We start from the raw sequence: 10240 nt of genomic DNA on the forward strand, positions 1-10240 counted from the left end.
AGAAGACAGGCCCCTTCTCCCCATCCCATCACCTCTGCACTTGACGGCAGCCCGGATAAGAAGCCAACCAACACTGCTGGCCACCCAGCCTGCGGACACCGTAGCAGAGAAGACCAAACCTGACTCGATATTGGATCTATTCCATTAGCTCTGACCCTTGTGCTCTGTTGACTGTGCCTAGTCATGCTGCCTCTGCACCTTTTGTAAAAGAATGTTGCCTATAGCCTGAAATATACATGATAGCCCATTGTCAAGGCTCTGACCTTTAAAGGTATAACACTTTTCCATTCCCATAGAGATAATAAGCTGCAGAAAAGAGAATAACTGTCTTGTTGCAGGTTTATAGGAACATTGTGACCAGATCTAAGTGGACAGCCGCAAGAACAAAGGATTCCTGCACCAAGAAGTTTGCAACAACCAACCACACTCCATCCCCTTTTAGTATAAAAGAAGCCTGAACTCTAACTTGGGTAAGATAGTTCTTTGGGACACTAGTCCACCATCTTCTTGGTCTGATGGCTTTCTGAAAGAAGTCACTATTCCTTGCCCCAACAACTTCTCTCTTGATTTTTAGGCTTATGGTACAGTGAGCAATATTAGCTTGGACTCAGTAACAACACCAGGCAGACTCGGGCAACACCAGATGGCCTGCCGGCCTGGCGCCTCCCAGATGCAACAGAGACAGATCCCCCCCACCCATGACTCCAGGTGGACACTGAAGGCTCTGCCTCCTCCGGCCAGCCCAGTGCTGCCCCTTAGGCAAGCCAGTGATGCCAGTCTTTGCTTTCCGAACGTGGCACAGAGATAGGTCACACGCTGTTGGCCTAAAAGATCTACCCCATTTCTTGTCCTCTTACCTTGTCCTCCAGAGCCTCAACTAATGAGTTGGGTTCCCTACTGGACAGTAAAACTGTCCCACTCAACATTCAATTGTTGGTCTCTTAGTCTTTATTTTTGTTTTAACAAAATTTTGCTCATTGTGTAAAGAAAAATAATTCTGCCTCTAACTCCAAAGAGGACTGAGATCTAGAGCATCATTTACTCACAAGACTGGCCTCACGTGGCCTCTGTGGGTTAATCCCCCCTCCAGGCCCAGCAGACAGGCTCAGCTCTTCTAAATTGTCCTCGGCAGAGGGGAATCTATCTCAGGGTTTTTTCCTTAAGACACAACTCCCCTAGGGCACAGAAACCTGCAATGAATCTTCTTTGTATGTCAGGCCTCTGAATGCACCTCCTGTTATTAATGTGGAGGAAGAAGAGCCCAGGACAAGCCCAGCAGGCATTGTGAGCTCCAGCAGGACGAGCTCCGTGATGTTTTCCCCCAGCTCCTAGCACTAACAGATCATCTTCTCCAAAGGAAATCAAAGGACTTTAATGGTGTCTCTCATCCCTCTGCCTCCCTTCTCCTCTGCTCACATTCTTCTTTTTCAGGTGAGCAAGTCTCACAGGGAAGTTGCTGGGGGAATTAGGCACAGCCCTGCCTTCATCCCAGCAGTTATGCATTTGGGTGGAGTTGTTTCCACTGTTAGCATTTGCTGAGGGAGTGAATGTTTCAGAGCTCTATGAGGTCCAGACATTATTACTAGAATATTTAGAATACTTGTAAATATATAAAAGACTCAATGGCTTCTGGGTAGAACTTAAAAAACACCAGCGTAAATCCTGAACATGATTGGAACTCACTGACCTCAGGGACATGAAGACAGGTGTTGGCAGAGAGACTAGTACACCTTATGTTTATTTCACTTCTTGCTGTTTCCTTATATGAAGGTGAGACTGATGAGATTGTAAGAAACCTTTTCCTCTCCCCTTAGAGTTCCCATGTTATGTCGATCAGGGTTGGTTCTGAATTGCAGACCACAGAATCTATTCTAGCTGATTTTCAGCAGGTGGGGATTTACTGAGGGATATTAGAGAACTCACTGAAATGTTGCAAGGGCTGGAGGTACTTGTTCCAAGCTCCCAGGAACAACTCCTGGGCGCTCACTGAAGAATGGTCCTGGTAAGGAAGCTACTGTCATCTACCAACCCAGAAGCACCTGCATTTGCAAATAAATGTCCTGATCCCTGCTTGTGGCATCACTTTCAACCCTAAATCTGATGTGGTTACATTGGATTGGTAGAACCTGTCACGTCTCTGCAGCCTCGTGGCATGGGAGGCTGGGAATCAGTGTTTTGGATGCTATAATAGGAAGCTAGACCCACAACATGGGGGAAGCTTTCAAAATATAGAAATGCTGTTAAAATCTGGGGTACCAATGAATGGCCGAAGTCCACTACACATGCAGAATTCCCCTTTTTACTAATCACTGGGAGAGACAGGAAGTCTAGATGCAGATTTGCATTTTCTTGTTCTGCCTTCATTTAGAGGCCCCTTGTTCAGACTTTAATTTTCAAGGAAATGAGGAAGTCCATTGAAAAAAAGATTTTGATTTTGTTGTGACTTGTAGATTCTGCCACTCGTTAATAGTATTCCTGTATCACGTGTGAGAAATTTTAACAACCATCCTCAGTTGTTAGAGATGGTCCCTTAATCAGACTACATTCTTTTAAATCAGCTCTTGTCTGTGCAGTTTCTTCCACCTAGGCTGTAGCTGTCTCCTCTGGTCACCACCCACAATATCTGGACCAAGCGTTCCTGTGTGGGTCTGGGAGCCTGCTAGACAGACCTGGTTTAAAATTCTAGTTCTGCTGCTATGTAGCTGTGTGACCTTACAAAAGTGTCCTGATTTTTCTTCTCAATTTGCACATCTATAAAATAGGGATAATATTGCTGACTTCAAAATGTTATTGAGGGGGACTTCCCTGCTGGTCCAGTGATGAAGTATCCACCTTCCAATGCAGGGGACATGGGTTAAACCTCTGGTTGGGGAACTAAGATCCCACATGCCACGGGGTAACTAAGCTTGCGTGCCACAATTACTGAGCTAACCTGCCTCAGCGAAAGAGCCTGTGCACCCTAGAGCCTGCGCACCACAACTAGAGAAGAGAAAAACCCTCACACCACAACTAGAGAGAAGCCCGAGCGCTGCAACATAGAGCCCGAGTGCTGCAGCTAAGACTCAACGCAGCCAAAAAAATAAATTAAATACATCAGTATAAAAAATAAATGGTTATTGAGGGATTAAATAGATAATGAATGTAAAGGGGCTACATAGAGAGTAAACCTTCAAGATTCCTTTCTCCTTTCCTTTCTTCTATTTCCCAAGACATTTTGTACACACCTTGATAACAGCACTTATGCTGAACTGTGCCATCTGGACACAACGATTTTCTTTTCTTCTTCTTCTTTTTTGCCCTGCAGCTTATGAGATCTTAGTTGAACCCACACCACTGCAGTGAACACGTGAGGTACTAACCACTGGACCACCAGGGAATTTCCCAATTTTCTTATTTTAAAAATATTTAAAACAAAGTTAAAATCACCTATATTATAAGCATATTGAAAAAAGTATATAAATAACATGAAATTACTCCTTTGTTAATAATTAGTCCCACATTAGACTCTACTCCCCAAAGGAAGCCTCTGCTAAAAGATCTGTGTATATCATTCTAAATACTTTATTTGCAACTCTTTTTTTTTTCCCCGCTTAACAATATAACATAGTTAGCTTATAAGTATCAGCATCATTTTTTTAAGGGCAATACAAAGAATTCCATAGTTTTGTTTAACCAGGGATCTATTGGTGGACATTAAGTTTGTTTCAGTTTCTTGTCACAAACATCTGAATACATGTTCATGCTGTCTTTTCTGGAGAAAAGATTCCTAGAATGGGACTCTTGTATCACAGACTATAAATATTCACAATCACTGTCAGAATCTGCTCTTTCAAAATACTGTGTGGATTTTTCACTCATCAGAACAATGTCTCTTTCCCCACATTCTCTCCAACACTGGACCATCCATCTTTAAAATTCTGGCCAACCTGATATGTTAACATGGTAAATCATCTAGTGAGCAGATTGTCCATTTATATTCCTCCTCTGTAAAGTGTTTATTTATATCATTTGCCCATTTTTCAACTAGGGGGTCCTTTTCGATTTGTATGATAGAGATAGTCATCCTCTGTCTGTTACAGGTGTTGTAAAATTTCTTTTCCTCCAGGCAGCCACTTGTCTTTTGTAAAGATTTGTTTACTCCTCTGGGCTCTTGGAAGGCAGGGACCTTGTGTCTGCAGGCACGGATCCTGAGACAGTAGCTGGCTCAATGCAGGATCTCAGCAAGATCTGTTGCATCAGTGAGTGAATCTATTGCACAATGGATGGCAGGCAAATCAAGGAAAAGTCAATCTGTGTTACTAAAAATTCCATGTTTGGAGATTTTAAAATAAAATGTGTCTTCTGAAAAATCTGAATAGTGTTTGTCCATTTTTGGAAGTTTTCATCTTCGGTTCAGTTCATTGCAGAAAATGGATCTTGAGTTTTGTTTTTCAATTCCTCAAAATAAATATGAAATAAATTTTATGTGGCAGTATTTACATGTATAGATAGTAAATAAAAAACTACCTTGAATAAGAACTAAATAAAGATTAACAGGCTAATGAATAATTGCATGATAAGACTGGTCATACAGACTGTTGAAATCAACATAATACCAAGGGATGATTAGCTATTTGAAAAAATGACTTAATCATAGTAGGTTGATCTCCTGGAAAAAACCCTGGACTCCTAGCTTGACATTTGTCAGTTGAATGATGAAGTTAAGTCCCTTAACCTCGAGTTCATCTTTAAATAGGGAAAAAATATCTGCCTAGACTATTTCAACCACCCATCTGTAATAGGGAAGTCAAAACTGACTTCATATTGAATCTGTTTCTTTTACTTTAAACTTTGTATTCTATTGCTTTTGCTGCAAGTTAAGAATGTTGCCTGTAGCCTGAAATATACAGGAGAGCCCATTCTCAAGGCTCTGACCTTTAAAGGTATAACATTTTCCATTCATATAGAGAGAAAAAGTTGCAGAAAAGAGAAAAACATTTGTCTTGTTAGAGGTTTACAGGAACATCATGTCCTGACCTAAGTGGACAGATGTAAGAACAAAGGATTATTGCACCAAGAAGTTTGTAACAACTAAGCACCTCCGCCCCTCCCCCCCCCCCTTAAGTATAAGAGAAGCCTGAATTCTAATTTGGGTAAGTGGTTCTTTGGTACACTAGTCCACCATCATCTTGGATATGATTTTCTGACTAAAGTAACTATTCCTTGCCCCAACAACTCATCTCTCAATTTACTGGCCTGTGAAGTGGCAGGCAATATGAGTTTGGATTGGGTAACCCATGCATCCAACCGACCATCCATCCATCCATCCATCCTTTCATCAGTTTACTTATTCATTCATTCATTCAAAACTTAGCAGACATCTCACAGTGTAAGTTGAATTAATTTAAATGAGGATCATGCAAAGGTAAGTTACAAACTATAAACGAATACTCTGCAACCATAATATAAAAGATAACTTTAAACAATATAGGTTATAAAGTTGAGGTAGAAAATGTCTCTGTGGTATCCTAAGAATATAGTGGATGAAAACATTGATACAACTTTTGGAACATAAGTAAATACAGTGATGGTCATAGTGAGACAGAGTGGAGTGAGATAAAGTTTTTATTATATTGAAGAATTTGCCCAAATATATACACTGAAAACATGTATGTACACACATTTATATACTCTACAATATACACAATAGTTGCAGTGCAGGCAGGTATATAGATGGCATCTGTGTGACACAGAATCAGCTCACCAAGGATGGCGCTCAGTCTTTGCAGGTTGTGCTCCAATGAGACCAGAATGACATGATGGGCATAACAACACCTGGGACAGTGATGTCTACAGGTGGTACCTTTTCCAGGTCTCCTCTTATTTCATCCTTGCAACCCTGTGAGGTAGGTATTATCAGCTTTATAGATGGGGAAGTTGAGATATTAGAAAGTGGCTGGTCTTGTTCTTCAGCCTAAGCCTTTGGTTTTGAAACTCCAAATCCCTTGATATGTTTTAAAGCCTTGCTGCTTCATACCAGGATGATTCTAAAATGCTTGAGACTATTTGAATCCTAGTTTCAACATTTTTCATATCTCCTGCTAAAAAAAAAGTCTTACTTGTGCAATTACTTGCTTTGCAAATTCCTTTTTCTTGGGGGGCATCAATTTTGCTTTTTAAGGATTGTAGCTTTCTTGAAAGCAGAGGTTCTATATCATTAGAGGCCCTCCGCTGTGCCCTGAATGCAATGGACTTTGGGTAAAGTTTTGTTACTTCAGCACAGCAAGGTGCTGAAGAATGCCTGATCTCAAGAGCTTAGTCTAGTGAGAGAGACAGATATCAGACAATTATAACAGCAAGTGATGGGTGCTGATGGCGAACCGTGGTGTCAGAGAGACTCCCTTACTCGAATGGAACTGTGTATTTCGAGCGAGGTTACCTGTAGTTCCTTTCAGAATGGCCCAAACTACTTAAAAAGATTGATTAGTCTGATTTCCCCAAGATGCAAATATGACATCAAAACACAGAATATAAAACCTTCCCTCCATCTCTGAAGGGGCTCAAGATGAGTTCTCCCAGCCCAGTGTAGTTTTAAAGAAACAACCGACAAATGAAAAAAAATCACAGTTTTTGTTCCCAAGGCAGGATTTGTGCCTAAATTAGTTTTCTGAATCATAGTGATTTAGAGGAAGGATTGAATTTTGTTTCAAAATGGGCTTTTCTAACCTCTGCTTACTCTGATGGTAGCGTGTAGATATTTACCAAAGTGCTATATAATTTGTCATGATTGGCAGGGAAGTCATTCACTGGAGGACATTTACCATACCTGCCAATCACAGCCTAGGGTCCTTTTCAGGGTAGGGCAAAGAAATTCAGGTTGGGATCTGTGAAAGGATTATTCAACAATTCAAGATTATTCAGTGTCTATCTATCCCACCTGATATATGCAGCTAATAACACATACACTCTTCAGAAAACCAAAGGTAAAGGGATCAAACTGCAGAAAAGAACAAACATCAGTGAACTTCAATCTGAGTGAGGACGTTGCCAGAGATTTGCGTGTTTCTCAAAGCCTTTCCTCACATCTCTGCAGGAAAGGAAATTGTGCCGGAGGGAGGACAAAGCTTGTGGCTTTACACATCCCATCCTTTAAGGCTACATTGAATTAAGCACTTGCTTGCTGCCAGAATGCAGAGAACTAGGTCACTGCACAGACCAGAGAGCTTCCCAAAGTAGAACAATGGATCTCATTGGAGTGCGGAGCATCCAACTAAGATCACATTTAACACTATTTAAAAATAGATGCTATTTGATAGTCTCAACTAGTATTGAAAACATCTGGTAAAGTTTTGCCTAGAGATACTCCTACTGGACCTTGTTTTTTTTTAATCAATGATATTTGTAGATGATCATGTGATATTGCAAAGGCAGTAACACTACAGCAGTTTTTAAACTCTAGAGGTTTGTTTTCTTAAGCAGGCTGAACAGGCTCTTTGCAATCTTGTTCAGATTACTGATTTATGTAGCAAATCCTTTCCCCTTTACACAGTGGAAAGCTCAAGTCCATTCATTGATCAAAAACGGCTAACTAGTGGATACAGGTTGAACAAATTTTACCCTGATTGTTACTTTGTCGAAAATTAAAACCAGCTTTTATAAAAACCTTACCCGGTTCCAAAGAAAAATATCTCTTGCTGCAAAGAAACTACCCTTCACTTTTTAGGAAGGTGTAGATTACATTACAGAAAGTTACGTGGAATAAATATGATGAGAAGCGTAAATGTCACAGTATAGCTCTTCCAGTTGATTTGAGGATATCGAGTGTAACACCAGTTTCACCGTGATAGTCATGGGATCGGGGATACCACATAATCATTCATAATAAGCACAAAATCATGAAATATATCCAATTTTAGGTGTCAGGCGAGAACGGTGGCAGTGTTGACCAGCATTTCAAATGTTAGCTTAAATCCCTTAAGAAGATGGCATGTGCTATACAGTGTTCCTATCAACAAGTTGGGCCACTGACTCATCTTCTTACTCAAGTTAAAAAGATATGGTTCCCAGGGTTCCCTAAAAGAAAATCCTCGAGGAACGTCTAGGCTTGGAAGAGCCATTTCTTATACTGTGACTTCTGAACTCAGAACATCATTGCTTTCTTTCCTGTCCCCACCCCTAACTTAATATAGCACTTTCATGCCCCAAATCTCAGGAAGTCAGTCTTATGGGCAACAAACATCCATCAGGCTCTGCTGAGTTAGGAAACCATGTCCTAGTTGGCAGTTGGCACTTGTGTTGTCAAGTTCACGTTCCAACTGATAGATTAGGGGAGTTGAAAGAAACTGTGTTGATCTTGGTTACTTAATGAGTTGTTTTTAAGTGTGCATGCTGTGGTTTCTAAAGCTGATGAAAAGAGAAATGACACCTTTCTTTTTTTTTTCCAACGAAAAATCCAAATTTAGGGCAGTTAAAACATTGTTAAGAACAAAAGGAACAAGAGTGCACTAATCAACCATGGATATTCATTACTTGTCTTTTTTTTCCCTTCTATGTATTTAATGCAAAGATAGGAAACCTCTTAGTGTACAAAATCAAGCGTTAACGAAAGTGGCTGTTTTACAGAAAAACATTGTAGATTAATATAATACCTGGTGATAAACAAACTAAATGCCAGCAAACATTTTGGAAAGATCCACTAGGGTATAAACAGTATTTGAACATGATAGTTCTTTCTGCATTAAAAAAACTATCCCATGATTTAAAAGATTTCTACTTTCATGGCTATGTCTGAATCTTATGAAGAAATTCCAATGGAGTCTTTGGATTTTTTTTTTTTTTTTTTACCATAGGCTTAACTTTTTCTTCTAAAATGACTCTCCTCATTATAGAGAAAAGACACAGCTGTTCTCAAAGTCATTGTTTCCTCATATTTCCTTCAGAATCTGTCCTAACTGCTGGCGGAAGGATGGTTTCCATGTGAAACAATGTGAACAAGGAACATTTCCTAATCTCCTCTAAAACCACATTTGTAAAACTATTCTTCAAATCACCCGTTGCAAAAGTTTTTTTAAAATTGGGAATGATTAAGGCTGGGGCATAGATTATCATAATGAAATGTAACATAATAACAGCTTAGCAAAACTTTAAAGAACACTGGTTTAGGACGATGTGCATTTTATAGCAATTATACACAAGAAATGAATATACACAGATAAGGCTGTGTAGTTTATTTCAAACAATACAGCTCTTCTCCATGAAAAACTGTGCTCTTGGCTTCTTCCACTTTTCAATCAAGTAGGGATTTAAAAACTGACCTTGCAAGGAAGAAGTTAGGAACAAATTTGGTAACAAGGAATCAAACCTCAAAGGTGTGTTCTGTTGCAGTAACAGAGTAAGAACATCCTTTTGATAAGCAAATACCTTCCAAATTACAAATATTTCACAGAGAAAGGACTGTTTTCCCCTACGTACAATTTAGCTTCTTCTCCACTTTGCAGTCTCTCTAGAATAGGACAGTGGATGAAATGTCTCTGTGAAATGGAGCAAGAAATAGTAATTCTTTGCTGCCAGCTATAAGGAATAATTTTTTTAAAAAAGCTTTCTAGTCCCCACTAACAAATTCTTTAGAAAATTCCTGCATGAAAAATACGGTCAATTCAAAGTCCAAAGTCTGTAGATGAAATCAGCGTAGAAAGGTCCTAGCCACATTCAAGAGTGTAATTAAGCAGAGGGGGTGGGGGTGGGAGGGAAGACAGGCCCACCTGGCCTCTTGGAACCAGAGCAGGTACAGAGCAGATCAAGAGCAGCGCCAGACTGAGGCCCAACAGAGAAGACAAAGGACTTCTCCTCTCCTCCTCCTAAGTCCCTTTCACTCCAGTTTTTATTTTCTAAATGAAATGACAGCTCACCTGAAAGTTTTTCAGGTTGGACTCTCTGTAAAGAAGTTTGCTTCTCCTGTCGCCCTTTAATTCAATCTGTGTCTATGCTCAGGAAAAAAAAAAGTGCCTTTGGATCGCTATATTCTTCACTGGTCAAGTTTATATTTACGTTTCAAAAGAAAAGAAGAAAAATAAAGAATCTAGTGATCTAGTGTTGGGGATTGTGAATCCTTTTTCAAGTGTTCCCTTCTCTTGGATTTTTCTAACAGAATTAAGTGTGCTAGGGATGCACATATGATCCCAAACGTCAGGGTTAAGAAGAAACTGGTCCAAAAAGGCAGCTTAGCAGCAGTATGTACATGTGGGAGAGACCTAGTGGGTTG

Source organism: Hippopotamus amphibius, chromosome 3, assembly GCF_030028045.1.
Source record: "Hippopotamus amphibius kiboko isolate mHipAmp2 chromosome 3, mHipAmp2.hap2, whole genome shotgun sequence".
Taxonomy (NCBI): Eukaryota; Metazoa; Chordata; class Mammalia; order Artiodactyla; family Hippopotamidae; genus Hippopotamus; species Hippopotamus amphibius.